The sequence below is a fragment of the Nicotiana tomentosiformis genome, chromosome 3 (genome assembly GCF_000390325.3).
Source record: "Nicotiana tomentosiformis chromosome 3, ASM39032v3, whole genome shotgun sequence".
NCBI classification, from domain to species: domain Eukaryota; kingdom Viridiplantae; phylum Streptophyta; class Magnoliopsida; order Solanales; family Solanaceae; genus Nicotiana; species Nicotiana tomentosiformis.
Genome location: NC_090814.1, coordinates 33,540,982 through 33,561,522, shown reverse-complemented (window position 1 = coordinate 33,561,522; position 20,541 = coordinate 33,540,982).

Sequence of the window (20,541 nt, the reverse complement as noted above, 5' to 3'; positions counted from 1 at the left end):
GAAGTTTGTCATGTTCAAACCAACAAGTCATAATTCTAGCAACGTCTCTAATCATGGATAAGATTTCATCATGTAGTCATAGCATCAGTGAAACATGGATAAACAATTCACATAGTCCAAACAAGGCATATTATAAGCCTAACACTATCTGGATATAATCACAACCTAGCTATGCATACATGCTCGTCACCTCGCACATACGTGACACCTAAATCAAGTAACAAGTAGCAAATAGATCACCTATGGGGAGAATTCACTCTTACAGGGATAGACAAGAGATTTACCTCCACCTGAGAACACCTTCAACCTTTCAAAACTACTTTTCCTTTCAAATCCACCTCCAAACGACTTGAATCTAGTCAAATATAACTCAATAACGTCAAATAAAGCTGTAGGAATCAATTCCAAATAATAAAGCTTTAATCTTTAATAAAATCCCCAAAAGTCAATAAAAGTCAACCTATGACCACATGGTCAAAACTCGAGTGTACGGGTAGATCCCAACTACCCATAATCCCACGAGTCCAAATATATGATTACATTCCAAAATTAAATCCAAATCGACCCTCAAATTCCCAAAATATACTCACTTAAATTGTAGACAAACCCCCCAAATATCTCTTCAAACTTCCATGATTAAAATGTATAAATCCATGGGGAAATGAGTTCTATAATCAAAATCAAGTAGAAATCACTCACTCTCAAAGTAGTAGTGAAAGTCTCTATAAAATTCGCCTATTCCAAAGCTCCAAAACTCAAAATAGTGGAAAATGAGCTAACCCTCGAAAGATAAGGTATCACACCCCAACCTTGTGTGTGTGTGGGGGAGGGGGGGGGGACTCGACGCCCAAGGGCTCGTGCGAACCGACGTCCATTTTTATCTTTTTCTTAATCATAAAGTCTGGTCCAACGACGCCTCCGAGCGGTAATACTGGAAATCTAAAATATGTACAACTCACTTGCAAAAGAAACATTGACCTTTTATATATATTCATAACTGCACCCAACAAGTCATAATCCACCCTTTTACATGTGATCAAACTCTATTCTGCAAGCCTCTAAGAGTACCAAAAGGAGATATACATATACATAAATTGGTCGGGACAGGGCCCCACCGTACCCAAAATGGTTAGAACACATGCTTCAGTACCTATCGACTTTTGAACAGCTACTCCGGAGAAGTGGAGAGCGATAACCAACAGCTGAAATGTGCACCTACTAGGGATGGGCATCACCGGGTCTATCTATACCCGTGGCCATGAACATAGTGCCCAAAAGGAAGGGCTCCAGTACGGAATATGTACTTAGTATGTTAGACTAAAAAAACATGTAAAATTAGTGGCATAACATAGGAGATGTGAGTACTTGCTTTCAACCTGAATACCGAAGACAAACCACCGGGGACATAAACTGTAAATACTATAAACTTAAGGAAGTGAAAGCCTTATGAAGGGTGAAGCCACTTATGGAGACTGCGCATTAAATACAATATAATATTATTTAGCCCTTCTTTGGGGCATATTACTTCATATCGTACCGGGCCTCACAGAAGATTTGGTAAGGTTCATTCCTTTCATCATATCGTACCCGGCCTCAAGAGGTTTCGCTCGTACCCGGCCGCATGAGGACTCGGTAGGGTCTTAAATCACATCATTCCTCGTACCCAGCCACATGAGGGCTCGATCGTACCTGGCCATGCAAGGGCTCGGTAGTGTCTTACATTGTATCTCTTCATACCTAACTGATAAGTGGTTGCACAATGGGTGCCGTATCTGGCCGTCTATAGCATAGCTCGGTAAAGTAAAATAGATACATATACATATAAGTGTAATGAAATATTTAGTTTAGACATAGAAAGCGTCATACTGTTACGACCCAAACCGTAGGGCCACGATGGGCACCCATTGCCTTACACAACCGAGTACCAATGTAACATATCTTTCTTATCATACTATCATGGGTAAGTGGGCCAGAAGGGCCGTCATGAGATAACATGAATAAAACATAAGGGAATACTAGACATAGGACGACCCGACATGATATAGAAACTTATACATGTGACATACGGGCCTATAAGGCCGACATGATCACTTGTATACTCAAAACATAGGCCGATAAGGCCATACAAGTATCCATATACATGACATTTGTCTACAAGCCTCTAAGAGTACATAAATGTCATGAAAGTCGGGACAGGGCCCTGCCATACCAATCAATACATATTCAAATCATACTGACTAAATAGGCATCTCCGGAGCAAGTGAAGTGCACAAACACCTTCCGCTGAGCTGATAGCCTACTAGGAGAACTCTCAACCTATCTATCGGGACCTGCGGGCATGAAACACAGCGTTCCCAGGCAAAAGGGATGTCAGTACAAATAAAGTACCGAGTATGTAAGGCATGAAAGTAGTATATAAAAGACATTAAAAAAGACATGGGTAAAGAACTCTGTAATTCTGAATAGCTGTGTGAATCATGAAAAAATTATAATGTCATGTATATGCATATAAATATCATATCATGCATAGATATATGCGTACATAACATCATCAAGCCTCTTAGGGCATCCCATCATATCATCTCAGCCTCTGTATGCAAAATCATAATTGTATACCAGCTGATCAGGTGGTGGTGCGTATATAACGCCATAACCCTTTCCCATATCCCATATACATATAATATATGCGTATATAATGCCATTTGGTCATGGGTCAATGTACATGTATAAATGAATGCAATGCATAATGAAGTAAGTTAGTAAGATTTCTCAGAATGTCATAAGATCAATATGCCTTTGGATAAACTTTAGCAACTTACGTATTTTTCTGATACCCATGAATAGAAGATATAATAATAGGACACATGGGGAATCAAGAATATAGGCACCCCTAGTACTTTTATGAATAGAGTCATTTATGAAAGTTTCGCGTTTGCACGTTTTGTTTATATCATATGGATCATGCCAAAAGGAAAGAATGGATAGCCTTAACATACCTCAAGTCATCAATGCAACTCAACAACAAGCTTATGACAACTAGCACGCCAACCCTATAACAAAGAAATACGTGTACAACTTAGATGGCAGTGGTATATCACGTATCTCAAATGATAACTCGATTCTAAAATAAAACGGGCAGCATTTCCCCTGATTTCACTGCTCCCTCAAGCCTACTATAGGCGAGATACAAACACAATACAATCAGCAACTCAAAAACAACCCAACTACAATTCGGGACCTTCAATACAACAAAACCCCCCAATATACCATAACACACCCAATCAATAAGTTATCAATTAGCCTGAAATTGCAATGACGAGCGACCAGCCTACTACCCTACCACATGTGGAGTTTATCCACACCCTGCATCCTTCCAAACTCCATAAATCAGCAGCACAATAGGCCAACACGAGTGGACTACAAAATAGTCCACTAAAAGTGAAATAAATCGAACTCACAGTTTTCGATCACCAACCAGTGAGTTCTAAATATTAGGAAATGAATTTATCAACCTTCCTTGATATTTAAAAGCATAAATACAGAAATTAGAAGTTTTCAAAACTATTAAGTACATTCCAAAACTCAAACTACAAAGAAAACGAGAGGCGATATAGCGATACTTACATCGTAGGGATCGTTCTAATGTTATTGCTTCTTGATTTCGTACCCGGGAAGTTAATCTTCTTTGAAACCCTAGAAGAGAGCTTAAGGATATGTTTATGGGTGTTCTATGGTCGTGTGCTATGGAAAAATGAAGATAAAGACGACCTAAGACCTTAATATATCAAGTTTGGAAAAGTCAAAGAGGTGCTAGCTTGGCACCCACTCATTGGCCCATCTTCTGACGCTTATATCTTTTTATCCGGATGTCGTATGAACAAACGGTTAAGAGAATTAGAAACTACTACTACCAACCTATCACACAGCAAACCCAACCATACAAAGCCACACAGGGCCACAATCATCAATAACACCAATGGCCTCACATGACCAATAACAATAACTAACATAAGAATCAAGTATCATATACGTACGTAAAGGCTGTGATGTCTCAGTCCGATCCTCCTCCGAAAGAGGAAACAAGTGAGGATACCTAGTCTTCATTTCTTCTTTAGCTTCCCAAGTCATCTCCTCCACATTATTGTTTCTCCAAAGTACTTTAACTGAAGCTACATCCTTAGTTCTCAATCTCCGAACTTGTCTATCTAGTATAGCAATGGGAGCTTCCTCCTATGATAGCTGCTCTGTAACCTGAACATCATCAACTAGAATGACTTTAGAGGGACCTCCAATACACTTACGGAGCATAGACACTTGAAAGACTAGATGTACAGACTCCAAGTTGGAAGGCAAGTCTAACTCATATGCTACTTGGCCTACTCTGCATATAATCTTATAAGGTCCAATGTACCGAGGGCTAAGCTTTCCTTTCTTACCGAATCTCATAATGCCTTTCATCGGTGATACCTTTAGGAATACCCAACCATCTACCTGAAACTCCAAGTCTTGTCGTCGATTATCTGCATAGGACTTCTGACGACTTTGAGCTGCTAATAACCTTTCCCTTATAAGCTTAATCTTCTCAACTGCCTGTTGTATCAACTCTGGTCCTACTAACTTAGTTTCCCTAATCTCGAACAATCCGATAGGAGACCTACACTTCTATCCTTACAGAGCTTTGTATGGAGCCATCTGAATGCTGGAATGATAACTATTATTATATGCAAACTCAATAAGTGGAAGATGATCATCCCAGCTACCCCTAAAGTCCATCACACAAGCCCGTAGCATATCCTCCAGTGTCTGAATAGTACGCTCAGCATGACCATCTGTCTGGGGATGAAATGTTATACTAAGACTTACCTGAGTCCCCAATCCTTTTTGAAAGGACCTATAGAAATTAGCTGTAAACTGAGAACCTCTATCTGAGATAATAGATATAGGGACACTATGAAGTCGTACTATCTCCTTAATGTAAAGCCTTGCATAATCCTCTGCTGAATACGTAGTCCTGACAGGCAGAAAATGGGCTGATTTTGTAAGTCTATCAACAATAATCCATATAGAATCGAACTTACACTGGGTACGAAGTAAGCCTATGATGAAATTCATATTAATCACTTCCCATTTCCAAGTCAGAATCTCTATAGCCTACAATAATCCACCGGGTTTCTGATGCTCAATCTTAACCTGCTAACAACTAGGGCACTGAGCAACAAACTCTGCTATATCCTTCTTCATTCCGTCCTACCAGTATATTCCCCCTATATCATGATACATCTTCGTCGCTCCTGGATGAATAGAATAACGAGAATAGTGAGCTTTTCCCATAACCTGCTGGCGCAACCCTGCCACATTAGGAACACATAATCGACCTCGATATTTGAGGACTCCATCTCCTGTAATCTCATATGATCTCAAATATCAGCTTTTGATTTTTTTTCTTCTTCCCGTTCATTAGCCACGATAGGTGTCACTTTCTTATGGAGTGCATACAATGTTGTAGTGAGACTGTTGTTACAAGACCATTGTTTTTCTTTATGTCACTATGCTTAAGTTGAAGCCTTCTTACTTATTTCCTCAGCTAGTCTTTCTTTGTAGACTTAGGGGGGGACCCTTTGACTCCTGTAAAGCTGCAATCTTATTACATCGTTTACTCAAAAGAATATTTGATATTCTTACTCGCCTATAATTATCCTTCGTTACTTACCTCCGCGCCCTTGTGCTCGTAGGGTTGCTTCTGAACTGAAATTTTTGACTGTCTTTCCAGTGGCACTTTCTTTTATTTCCATAATACTTATACGGTACCTATAATTACCCCAACTCCTATTTGAATATTTCTCAAGGGTTACGACATCATATCTGCGAGACTGAATTCACTATGTTGGGGTTCACTATGTTTATCTTGCACAATTTGCTGATTTGTCTGTATCCTCTTGTCTAGCCATGGCTAGGCTCTTCCTAAATCAACTACTAACTACTCATTAGTCCATTCTCATATCTATATTCTGCGTAATCTCTCTTGGGTTATATCCTTTGTCTTAGCTTACCCCGCACACTGGCTCCTTATGTATCTAGTGTTCATTTGCACTTATTTATCAATAACATCTAGTGATGGAACCCTTACTACCCATCATCATGCTTACATAAAGTTCTGGAGTCGTATCATATCCGTAGGATCTGAATAAATGCAATCTCATTCCTTTCGCCTTTCTACCACATTCTTCCTTTACTATTCCATAGTTACCTGAACCACATAACTCCAACTTAATACCATATCACACCATCTTCCCTCTTTAGGGGAGTACTACCATTTAATGCTATGAAGATTTATCTATAAATGTTTTACCTCTTCATCTTTGGCGTCTTTTCACATTTTCACGTACTTTTACTTGCCTTGTGGTAACCTTTTTGTACCATGGATAACTGAATTTCTTACGCACGAAGGTGAAACCTAGTGTAACTAGCACACTTGGTCCCTTAAGCTTAACTCTGCTCACGGTTCTTGCTTTAGGGAAGCGTCTTCCTAAATGACCTTTAAAGGTTATTCTTTTGTTGTCCATTCTATTATGCCGGAACGCGATCTCTGAAATTCTCACGATGTCGACTATTATCAAATCCTTCAGTCCCAAATTCATGTTCAGTTTATCTTATTCACTAGCCCATACTAATTTCTATTACTCCGGGGGTCTAACTTTTCCTTCTCGTAATTACGTACGAGTCACCAACTCATTTCTCGAAATGAGGACATGACTTTATGGCTTATACTCTTTTATTGACTCAAGGCATGTCTCCTTTTGTCTTTTCCTTCACTTGACTATAGACGCTGTCATTCTGTCATATTTTGATTTACCGTTATCACCCATTTATCATATCTTACTCATAATACTTCATTTACTCTCTTCTTATTATCCAGCTAATATTTCTATCTATCACTTTATTCTGAAAAGTTCAACAAAACATTCTTTGACTTTTAGCTCCCCTTGCTTCATCTCACTGGCTCTTCGATATGCCTAACATTCTCTCTACCTTTTTTTTTCTAGGGACAGGAGTCATACTAAGGTAAATATTTATCTCTTCTAAGATTCCACTGCCTATCTTTTGAAATTTCTGAACATTTTAGTATTTATATCTGACTGTACTATTCTAGAGTGCATCATCTGGGTGTCTCACAAGGAGAACTATTACTACATTTGCAATATCCTTCGACAATGTGAGCTAATGATAACAATCCATCCATAATTTTGGGTTACTCTAACCCCAGCTGGATCCTAATATACCATCTTTCTCTTAAACTATATTTGTTAGCTCCCATAGGGTATAACTGAGATGGGTGTTGTCAAGTGTATATATCTCTGTTACTGTTGAAAGTAACTCAGAATGCTTATATTTCTCTGCCTAAATTGTAAATACAGGTTATCTTCACTAACAGGGTACCTCGAATCCTTCTTCACCTTGATCATTTTACTTGTTGAAACTTGTATCTACCTTCTGATTCTCTCGTTGCTTTTTACCATATGGGTGGATATATATTCATGCCTTAGGGCTCCTTATCAAGAAGCTTACACGTCGTATTACACACATAATCTACAGAAGATCTTACATTTATTCATCATAAGCAAGACGCAAAATCGAGTTCCTCTGACTCAATTCTTCTACAACCACATTCAATCTCTTAACAACTGTCTTTATGGATGTAGATGTCGTTGTATAATGAATAAAATAAAAATTAGGAGTTTGAATTCTTACAACTGAGCTCTACAACACAATCTAGAGTAAGAAGAAAGAGTGACAGTCCTAAATTCCCTATAGCCTCCTGCTTATAAGTGTGGTGCACAACACACCCATAAACAAGACTCTGCTAGACACGACTTGTAGACTCCCTAGGACAGAACTTCTCTAATACCACTTTTGTCACGACCTAAACCGCAGGGCCGTGACGGGCACCTGGTGCCTTACATAACCGAGTACCAATGTAACATATCTTTCTTATCATACTGTCATGGGTAAGTGGGCCAGAAGGGCCGTCATGATATAATGGGAATAAAACATAAGGGAATACTAGACATAAGATGACCTGACATGATATAGAAACTTAAACATGTGACATACGGGCCTATAAGGGCGACATGATCATTTGTATACTCAAAACATAGGATGATAAGGCCATACAAGTATCCATATACATGACATTTGTCTATAAGCATCTAAGAGTACATAAATGTCATAAATGTCAGAACAGGGCCCCGCTATACCAATCAATACATATTCAAATCATACTGACCAAATAGACATCTCCGGAGCAAGTGGAATGCACAAATACCTTCCGCTGAGCTGATAGCCTACTAGGAGAACTCTCAACCTGTCTATCAGGACCTGCGGGCATGAAACACAGTGTCCCCAGGCAAAAGGGACGTCAGTACAAATAAAGTACCGAGTATGTAAGGCATGAAAGTAGTATATAAAAAACATAAAAAAAATATGTAGTAAAGAACTCAACCTGTAATTCTGAATAGCTGTGTGAATCATGAAAAAATTATAATGTCATGTATATGCGCATAAATGTCATATCATGTATAGGCATATGTGTACATAACATCATCAAGCCTCTGAGGGCATCCCATCATATCATCTCAGCCTCTGTGGGCAAAATCATAAACGTATACCAGCTGATCAGGTAGTGGTGCGTATATAACGCCATAACCTTTTCCCATATCCCATATAGATATAATATACGCGTATATAACGCCATTTGGTCATTGGTCAATGTACATGTATAAATGAATGCAATGCATAATGAAGTAAGTCAATAAGATTTCTCGGAATGTCATAAGATCAATATGCCTTCGAATAAACTTTAGCAACTTACATATTTTTCTGATACCCATGAATAGAAGATATAATAATAGGACACATAGGGAATCAAGAACATAGGCACCTCTAGTACTTCTATGAATAGAGTTATTTATGAAAGTTTCGCGTTTGGACGTTTCGTTTATATCATATGGATCATGCCAAAAGGAAAGAATTGATAGCCTTAACATACCTCAAGTTGTCAATGCAACTCAACAACAAGCTTATGACAACTAGCACGCCAACCCTATAACAAAGAAATACATGTACAACTTAGATGGCGGTGGTATATCACGTATCTCAAATGATAACTCGACTCTAAAATAAAACGGGCAGCATTTCCCCTGATTTCACTGCTCCCTCAAGCTTACTATAGGCGAGATACAAACATAATACAATCAGAAACTCAAAAACAACTCAACTACAATTCGGGACCTTCAATACAACAAAACCCCCAAATATACCATAACACACCCAATCAATAAGTTATCAATTAGCCTAAAATTGCAACGATGAGCGACCAGGCTACTACCCTACCACATGTGGAGTTTTTCTATGCCCTTCATCCTTCCAAACTCCATAAATCATAAGCACAATAGGCCAACATGAGTGGACTACAAAACAGTCCACTAAAAGTGAAATAAATCGAGCTCACGGTTTTCGATCACCGTCCCGTGAGTTCTAAATATTAGGAAATGAATTTATCAACCTTCCTTGATATTTAAAATCATAAATACAGAAAGTAGAAGTTTTCCTAACTACTAAGTACATTCCAAAACTCAAACTACAAAGAAAAAGAGAGGCGATATAGCGATACTTACGTCGTAGGGATCGTTCTAATGTTATCGCTTCTTGATTTCGTACCCGGGATGTTAATCTTCTTTGAAACCCTAGAATAGAGCTTCAGGATATGTTTATGGGTGTTATCTTTTTGTGTGCTATCAAAAAATTAAGATAAAGACGACCTAAGACCTTAATATATCAAGTTTGGAAAAGTCAAAGAGGTGCTAGCTTGGCATCCTCTCATTGGCCCATCTTCCGACGCTTATATCTTTTTATCCGGATGTCGTATGAATGAACGGTTAAGAGAGTTAGAAACTAAATTCCAAGACCTTCAATTTGGTATATAATATGTCCCAAAAGGTACCCCATATATCACACGAAATATATTGCTCAAAAAGCTCCGTTGCAAGGCAAATCCTTAGTCAGTTTTTCCGCAACTTAAATCCGACTTTTCCCAAACTTTATATTTCCTATCCAAACATCATATATAGCCATATTATGTCTTTAAACCTATTTAAATCATGATTAACAAGTCTCATATTCATTACGTCACCTTGGAACGCACATGGTGTAACACATACATTCCGACCTTAGGATACCAACTGGAAACAATTTAGGCTTTGAAAGAAATGCTATCGAAAAGAATGTACAAGAACAGGGACAACGTCATCGGGAAGGACTCAAAATAACAAAATCTTTACAATACATGATTTCTTTAGAGGAAAAGAGAGAGAGAGAGAGAGAGAGAGAGAGAGAGAGAGAGAGACTTACACCAAATCATGCCAAAAAAGAAAGTTGCCTCACATACCTTGTTGCAGAACTAGCTATGCTTCTATGGTAGTTACTCTGCCTCCAACAAATCTCCAAAATCAATTCAACAAGATAATAGATGTTACAGTGATGCTCCAAAACTTCTTCATGCTGAATCCTACTAGAACTGCCTTCTGATTCAGTCTAGTCTACTTAGAAACTTCAAAGGAGATTCAAGAGCATTTTGGGTGGGTTATAGTGGGTGATACTCCTAGAATGAAAAAGAAGGAGCCTCACTACCCTTTTATTTTATACCAAGCATAGGAAATTCCGCAGCTCCTCATGCAAAATGGGTCGCCCCGCCCCAGTTACTGCTCCTGGTGAGACAGCTAGCGCACATCTAATAAAATGTGTGATCCCATTCTAACCTTACATGCATCGCCGACTAATTAGCTGCACTGGAAGACAATCTTACTAGGCTTTATTTTGGGTGTGGGGTGTAACATAAGGTTTGGCAGGAATTCTCACACATGCACACACTAAGCTGTAGGTGTAGCTCCGCTTTTGCGCCCACAACCCTTGCATCTGTGAGCTATCCTTCACCAGCCAGACCTCGCACCTACGACACACCTATCACATCTGCAGATTCACAGGTGTGCAAACTCACTTGTTGGCACGAAAACCCATTTATGCAAAGACCACTTGCACATGCAGTCACCCAATCCTAGGCCTTCCTTCGCAGGTGAGAACTAACCATTGCAGGTGCGACTTCGCACCTTCCTTCCGTAGGTGCGATGTACCAAAACCAGCAATGCCCAATAACACCTAAATGGTTTGGAACCATCTCAAACCACAACCGAGCCCCCGACCCCCATCTAACCATACCAACAAGTTCAAATACCTTATCCTCTAAGGCTCAAAACATTAAAAACAACAACAAAACCAAGAATCATGGGTCAAAATCCATTCTTATCTTTTCAAATATTCTAACTTCGCCCAAGCATTTGAATCATGCCTAAATCTTTTGAATTTCAGCCAAACTTCACACACAAGTTCCATTCAACCAAATGAACCTGTCCAAGGTCCCGAAATACCAATCGGAACCTGATAACATCGAAGTCAACTATCGATCAAACCTACAAATTCTCGAATTCTTCAAATTGCCAAATTCGATTGATAGAGCCAAAATTTTCTAGGAACCTCCAAATCAAAAATCCGAACATATGCTTAAGTCCAAAATCACCATACTAACCTATGGAACCATCAAATTGCCAATCGGAGGTCATTTACTCAAAGGTTAAACCTTGGTCGACTCTTACAACTTAGGCTTTCAAAGATGGAACTAAGTGTTCCAATTCACTCCCAAACCATCCCGAAACCAAATCCACTATTCCCGCAAGTCACAAAACATCAAACAAACATACAGAAAATAGGGGAATATGGCTCTAATACTCAAAACAAAAGGTCGAATCATTACATTCTCCCACTCTTGAACAAACATTCATCCTCAAACAACTTTAGAATCATACCCGGAATGCCAAAAAGATGAGGATATGTGCTCCATGTTGTTACACCCCATGTTTTCGTACGTGAGAGTACATCGTAAATCAATTGATATAAGCTCAGAAATGAAATCATCTTTGAAAGTAAATAAAGTGAGTTAATCATGTTACCTTGGAGGTTACAAATGTCACGCCCCAAACTCGGGGAGCGCAACCGGTGCTCAACCGAGAGAACCCGACCGAGCAAGCCTATTAGATTTACTTCTACCCAAACTCATCCATGAATAAAGAGGAGATGTACTCCATTAATCATTCACTGAAAAGATTTTATTAACAACTTCCTTTTTCATTCTCATTAGTAGCTTCATTCATAATTTCCAAAATATTACGAGTTTATAGAATTAATGAAAAACATGATTTCCAAATACCAACATTTTTAGTTCAATTCCCAACTTCAACCACAACCCACAACCTATCTACGGAGCCTCTAAATACAATAGAAGAGTAATATGGACATGCCAGCAATAAGGCCCCGGCTATACCTCAAAACACAGTACATGAGAAACAAAAGATACATGACCCCGAAATGAAGTGGGGCTCACCAAATCAGCTGAAAAGAGTGCACTGCTATCACTGATCAATGCCGCCTGCTGTTGAACCACCTGTATCTATTAAAGATGTAGCACCCCCGGCAAAAGGGACGTTAGTACTGTCGAATAGCACTAGTATGCATAGCTAAAAGTCCTCTTTCAAAATAGAATACCCACATAAGAAAAGGCAACACATAGAAACAACAAGTCATAATCAACAATATCCAAATGTTCAGTTAAAACATAATAATTTTTAAAATACAAACTTCATATACAATTTTGGTTGGGAGATCATTAGCACTGATATACCACCGTCTTTGTTAGCACGGAGTCCGATCACGCCCGATCGGCTAGGCCATCTCCTCACGAATAATGTGGTTTGACATGTGATGCGAAAGAAAGTTGTTACCAAGAGTAGTACCGCCATATGCGCAATATGACGTCTGATCTCCGCCCAATCAGCTAGGCTGCCTTCCCACATATGCTGTGCGGGTTGACTTTTCCAATCCATAAAGGTTCTAGTTTCATCCCAATTAAGGGGAATAATATCACAATTTCCCAAAGGTTCCAATTTTATCCCAAATAAGGGGAATAATCACAATCCACCCCTACACTGGCACGTGTAGTTTCAGGTATGGGCCTTATGACCCACCCTTCCTGGGTTTTGCTAATGATGCTCCCAAAAACATTTTTTTGATTTGATTTGCAAACAAAAATATCATAAATACAATTGTACTTACCTAAACATCTTTCACATTGTATAAATTCTCATTAGTATTCACAGTCATTCACAACGACAATATTTCCTTGGCTCATTAGGCCATTCACAAGATTCTTTATTCCTGGCACGATGGCCGTATTTCATATTCCACACTTTCACCTCTTTCAATTTCAAAGATCACCATCAAGTATCAACATATAGGATATTTTAGAAATCATATACTTCAAATCCATTTGAAATGGAAACTTCAAACACAAATGGTTTCTTCCCAAAGAATGAGGCATACCATCCAACAATAGAAACACACATGAAAATCATAAACAATCAATACACCATTTATTCTTACAATGCTCTTCCCTAGCAATGACAATGTATCAGTTCAACACATGAGTATATAGAACTCGAATCACACTAGATATATTTATAAAGCAAAGCATTAGTTAAAGCAACCATTAATGGGCATGAATTGAGTACAAAAGGTTTTAGGTAATTCTATCTTCGAAGTCATTTTTAAACAATTGAGTCGAGGCTCATTTCATATTCTTTATCGCATCTTCTCAAATTATTTTCACTACTAGACATAATCATAACTTAAATTCTTGGCACGTTGGCCACACTCTATATCCCCAATTAACTTATTTCACTTCCAACCATCTTTATAGATTATCAACAAGAAGACATTTCCAAATCAAGACTTTAGGTACACATATGAGCAATTAAGAGTCTTAAGAATATTGAGATTTTCTCACACAATTTGGCATATTATCTTTCATTGAAACACGACTCAAAGCCATAACCTTTTAATACACAACCCATACTTTGAAACTTACGAAAACATTATGGAATTCAATTCCAAGAGAGAAAGTTTAGCCCACATACCTCAATTGAGCTTCCTTAACTCTAGAATGATCCGGAATTCTTAGAAATCCCGATCTATTTTGAGACATAACAAAATTGAACCATAATTAGGAAGATATTCATGGTCTCAACTCATTTGATCATTTGATCAGACACTAGGTGTGCAAATTTGACTACAAGGTTCTTCTACAAGATTTCCTTCACTCCACAACCCAATCCTTACTTATTTCAGCTCAACAATCTTCCCGCAATTCTTATTGGTACATGCATATATAAATAATAATCTCATACCCATGAATCATACTCCTAATCAACCATCTTCTACCCAAATTCGAAATTGAAAACTAGGGTATGGAACCTTACCTCTTAGATGAAGAACTTGTGGGTTTTTCTTGTTAATCATCCAATATTTGAGCAAGACTTGATGAATAATTAGCCTAGGTTTTCCTCTCTCTCTAAAACACTCTCCCTTCTCTCTAAAACATCAGAATATTTGCTCAAAAATGACCCTTTACGTGTATTTAACGAAGTAGGGTCGGGTTGTAAGAACCTAAAAATGGAGCTCCGAAACAGGTTCTGCGATCGCATATGCGACTGCATAATGGATATACGGACCGCATATCGGACGCATAATTATAGACTAAAACGATCAAAAATCTGTCTGTGTATGCGGTCACTATGCGGTCTGCATAACTGTTATGCGATCGCATAGTGCACCACATAACAGTTATGCGGTCGCATAGTCGACCGCATAATTGCCCCCAGACTGGCCCTTCTCCTGCTCACTTCTGCGGCCATTATGCGGCCCGCAGAGTGGTTTTGCGGTCGCATAATGGATCGCAGAAATGTATTTTTCCGCCAAAAATTTTCCTTTACTTTCCGGTGCATTGTTTAACCCAAAAAGTCCGAACCGCGGCTCGCAAGCTCGCTGCGAAGATTTTATACTATCCTCAAACACGTAAGCCTACTCCGGCACCACGAAACCTATTCACTTGCGAAATTTATGGGGCTTTGTACTGAAATACTTCAAAATATTCCAGGGTGTTACAACAAATATTGAAGATCATGGATAATAAGTACCAATAGGGTTGGAAGGCTTAGAAGCTATACGAATTGAAGAAAATAAGTTTCGTCGAAAATTGATAAGTTGGGAATGTTATAACAGGTACTTTTGGGGTGATACTAGGGTGATTATGATGATAAGGAGGTTATGTTATGAGTCATTTTAGTCGTATGAATCAGATGCTTGATTGGACGTATAGGAGCTTATGAACTTAAGAGAGTTAAATCTGTGGTTTGGCCTTTAATTCTTAGATGTGATGATTCTGTATGTGTTTTGAGGACTTGTATAGGTCTTGTAGTGTATTTGGACTTGTTAGAATGTTTTGACGAGATCTCAGAGGGCTCGGATGAGTTTCGGACCACCTAGAGCATGTTTTGAAGTTGTTGAAATCTGGTGTCAGGATTGTTCATCGCGATTGCCGAAGTTTATCCAGCGATCGTGTAGGAGGTTTTGAGGTCGCATGGGTGGCGATGCAATCGCGTATAGGGATAAGGAGCCGAGGCTTTTGGCCTTCGCGATGGGCTTCATTTTGCTATCATAAAGCTTTGGGCTGGCGAGGTATCGCGATCGCGTGGCTGAGTTTTCAATCACATAGAAAGATTGGTTGGGGGTAGATTATGCTTCGCAATCGCATGGACACTTTCGTGACCATGTAAGGGTGAGTCTGGCCATGCTTAGCGATTGTAGGAGTAGTTTTGCGATCACTAAGTGCATTTTGGCTTCGGGGGTGTTTTATGTCTATAATTTCGGGATTCACCCATTTTTCACATTTTTGAGTTCTGGAGAATGAGAAGGGGAGATTGTGAAGAGGAATTTCACCACAATTTTGAGGGTAAGTAATTTCTACTTGATTTTGATCATATATATTGATTCCCCATGGATTTCTATACCTAAAAAAATGGAATTTTAAAGTGAAATTTGGGGTTTTGTCTACAACTTAGGAGATGATATTTTGAGGTTTTGAGTACCGATTTTGTAGGGACACATTGAGTTTAGCACCTCATTCTGCGATTTGTGTCTTCATGTGGGTCCATCTATTATTTTATGACTTGTGGGTATGAGTGATTTTGGTCCCAAGAGGTTTAGAAGTGATTTGGAATACTTAGTTCCTAAATGGAAGCTTTAAGTTGGAAGAGTTTACCAAGGTTTGACTTTTGGGTAAACGGGCCCGGAATCAGGTTTTGATGGTTCCGATAAGTTCGTATGATTATTTTGGATTTGTATGTACGTTCGAATTTGGTGTTTTCCTCTAACTTGACACCTTGATACTGTTTGAGTCTCTTATTTATTTCATGTTTCCTTCTCCGTTTACTGTTACTTGTTCTATTGAGAGGGTGTTTAGTTTTACATACTAGTACTATTCCATATGTACTAACGTCCTTTTTGCCGGAGGCGCTTCATCTTTAATGGATGTAAGTGGTTCCATAGCAGGTGGTATTGATCAGTGATATCAGCACACTCTCTCCTCAGCTGACTTGGTGAGCCCCACTTCATTTCGGGGTCATGTATCTCTTGTCCTTTGTACATAGCATTTTGAGGTATAGCCGGGCCCTTGTTACCGGTACTGTCGTAACACTCTTTTGTTTCTATTAGAGGCTCCATAGACATAGTGTGGGTTGCATCTTGTTTTGGGAAAGTTAAACTAAAATTGTTGTAATTGAATCACATGTTCCACTTCAACTATGAACGTATAGTGTACTATCTATGAGACTTGTTAATGACGTAACTAATGGAAATGAACTGGTGTTATTCACATGACCTTTTACTATCTAATTAATGAAATGTATCTTCTCTTTATTCATGTGTGAATTGGGTAGATGACATTCTGCAGGCTTGCCGGGGTATCTTGGTTGAGTGTCGGTCGTTCTCCCCGAGGTCGGGGCGTGACAAGCTTGGTATCGGAGTTTAAGGTTTTAAAGTGTCCTAGGATGTCTCGGAGCCGTGCCTAGTAGAGTCCTTCTTATCGGTGTGTTGTCGACCACATCTATAATTAGGAGGCTACTTGGGTATTTAGGAATAACACCCTTCTTTGATGTTCTAGATCGTGCGATAGAGCTGTTTGTAAGACTGTTCCTCCTCTAACTCATACAATTGCTCTAATTTTCAGTATATGGTGCCTAGGAAGAAAGCAAGAATTGTCCAAGGAGCCAATGCCACCCCAGGAGTGGCAGTTGATTCTATACCCGATGATGCGGGTGAGCACCCAAGGGGTGGGGATGTTCCCCCAACTACTACACTGCCTAATTCTACTACTCCTGCTCCGACTGTACAAATCCCTACTCCAACTGAGGGTGCAACTATTCCACCTCCAGCCCCAATTTCTGTTCCCGGTGTTTATGGTGGGGATCTTAGGGGAGCCATACAAAGGTTGGCTCAGATAGTCACTTCCCAAGCCCTGAGATCGAATATTGCACCTGCTTCTTCCAGCCAACAAGGGGATTCTACTAGTTCTAGGGTGAACAAACTTCTTCAGCTGGATCCTCCGGTGTTCACAGGTACTGATCCTGAGGAGGACCCCCAAGACTTTATTGATGAGATGCACAAGACCTTCTGAGTTATGTGTTCTACTGAGACGGAGGGAGTGGAGTTGCCTCTTACCGCCTAAAAAGGGTGTCCTATTCTTGGTTTGAGATGTGGGAGGATTCCCATGAGGAGGGGAGCCCTCCGGCGAAGTGGAGTGAATTTGCCGACACCTTCATTGACCATTTCTAGCCTATCGAGACTAAGGTGGCCCGTGCTGCTAAGTTTGAGAGCCTGAAGCAGGGTAGCATGAGTGTGTGGGAGTACCATATGAGGTTCGCGCACCTGTCCAAGTATGCCATCTACATGTTGCACACTATGGAGGTTAAAGTGCGCTGGTTTATGCAGGGCCTTAGACCCTTAGTTATTAATAAGGCCGCTACAACTGCCTTGAATTCCGACATGAACTATGGTAAGATGGTGGCATTTTCTTCAGCCATAGAGACCCGCAAACTGAAGAATAGAATGGAGCGAGAGGGTAGCAACAAGGCCCGGTCAGCGAGGAACTTTAGTGGTACTTTGGGTGGTGGTGGTGGCATGTCAGAATTTAAGGGAGGGTCGTCAGGGCCATCCCAGTCCTTTGCTCAGTCTTCAGTCAGTGCACAACCATCATGGCCCAGTTAGCAGTAATGGAGCTATTTCAGGCCCAGCCAGGGCCACATGGGATCCTACCAGCAAGGTCGGTCTGGAGGGAGATTCCAACAGCAGCAGAGGCCCCCATACCCTAGGTGTGGGAAGATGCATTTCGGGGCCTGCTTCATGGACCAGCCTATAAGCTACGGATGCAGTATTAGGGGTCACATTCAGAGGGATTGCCGTTCATCCCGCCAGAGTGTGAGCAGGGGTACGTCACAACCAGCCAGTTTTGCAGCCGCTACATCAGCAGCACCTCCTCCAGCTCGAGGCACTCCAGCACCCGCATGGCGTGGTGCAGCTAGGGGTGCTGCACAGAGTTTGGGAGGAACCAATTGATTCTATGCTATGAGGGGTCACCAGAGTTCAGAGGCTTCTCCAGATGTTGTGACAAGTATATTGACTGTCCGATCTCATGATGTATATGCTCTTATTGATCCCGGTTCCACTTTGTCCTATGTCACTCCTTATGTTGCTATGGAATTTGGGATAGAACGGAACAACTTCATGAACCGTTCTCTATATCTAATCTGGTTGGTGAGTCTATTGTGGCCGTGCGAGTTTATAGGGATTGTGTTGTTAGGGTGTGTGGTCGGGACACCATGGCCGATTTCATTGAATTGGAGATGGTTGATTTTGATGTAATAATGGGGATGTACTGGCTTTATTCATGTTTTGCCAAGCTTGATTGCCGAACTAGGACTATTAGGTTTGAATTACCAAATGAGCCAGTTATTGATTGGAAGGGGGATGATGTGGTGGAGGTGCAATCACAATACTAGAAACTTTACACAAAGCGGCCCTGCCGCTTTACCCCAATTATGCGGGTGGAGGTGCATTCACCATGCCACAAACTCTACACAAAGCGGCCCTGCCACCTCTCCCCGATGTATGCGGGTGGATGTGTATTCACAATACCACAACTATACACAAAGCGGCCCCTCCGCCTCACCCCAATGTATGCGGGTGGAGGTGCATTCACAATGCTATACTTCGGATTCCCAAAACGATAATAGTTTGTACAAGTGAGTTCCCTTTTAAATCAACTATTTGGCACCTTTGGCCTTAGAAAGTGTAAGTTCACAAGGTCTCATCATATGAGAAATAAGTGTTTAATCACATTGATTTCATACAACATCTTCTTCCCAAAAAGGGGTATAACATAATTAAGTCAAAAATAGAGAATCATTAACACACGAGGGTTCTAACATGTTATGCCAATCGGGAATCAATTTTACTAGTTTGAATACCCCACATCAATAGCGTTTCAAGTTCGACTACACATGATAGAATTTTACAAGAATTCAGGAATTCCGATACTAAAAGAAGAGTTTAGCCTTCATACATCGCTTTGAGCTTTCCCTAATTCACTACACAGTTTCGAAAATCATAGCAACCTCGATCTATTTAGATACATGGAAAAATTGAACACAAATTAGGAAGATATTCATGGTTTCAGCTCATTTAATCAAACACTAGGTGTGCAAATTTGATTACATGATTCTTCCACAAGATTTCCTTCACTCCACAACTAATTCAATACCAAGAGTTTAGTTATACTAGTTCAATTACCTCCCCACCATTGTCATAGCTACATGCATGCATAAACAAAAACTCTCATACCCAAGAATCATACTCCCAATTACCCATCTTCTACCTAAACTCGAAATTGAAGACTAGGGTTAGAACCTTACCTCTTGGATGAAGACCTTGTGAATTCTCCAAGTCTTGAGCAAGAATCGATGAACAATTAGCATAGGGTTTCCTCCTCTCTCTATAGAACACTCTCCCTTCTCTCTAAAATATCAGATTTCTCTTTCAAAATGAGCCCCAAGGGCTTTTAATCAAAATAGGGTCGGGGTAAATTTTTTTAGAAAAATAAAGCCCCAACACAGATCTGCAGTTGCATATGCGACCGCATAACACTTCTGCGGTCCGCATATGCGACCGCATAACGCTTCCACAGTCCGCAAAATGCGCCGTATAATGGCCCTACAGAACTGGGCACCCCTGCCTCATTCTGCGACTGATCTGCGGTCTGCAGACCTATTCTACAGTCGCATAATGTGCCGCAAAATTGCCCTCTTAAAATCGTCAACACATAAGTCTACTTCGACACCATGAAACCCCGGGTTTTAGGTAAAATATTATGGGTCCTTACAATATTTCGACCCAACCTCATCCCTACACTCCTCCTAACCCTCCTCCTAAATAGTTACCATAAGGGTTTGAAGTTATTCTAAAGTGATTACACCATATTGTAACATC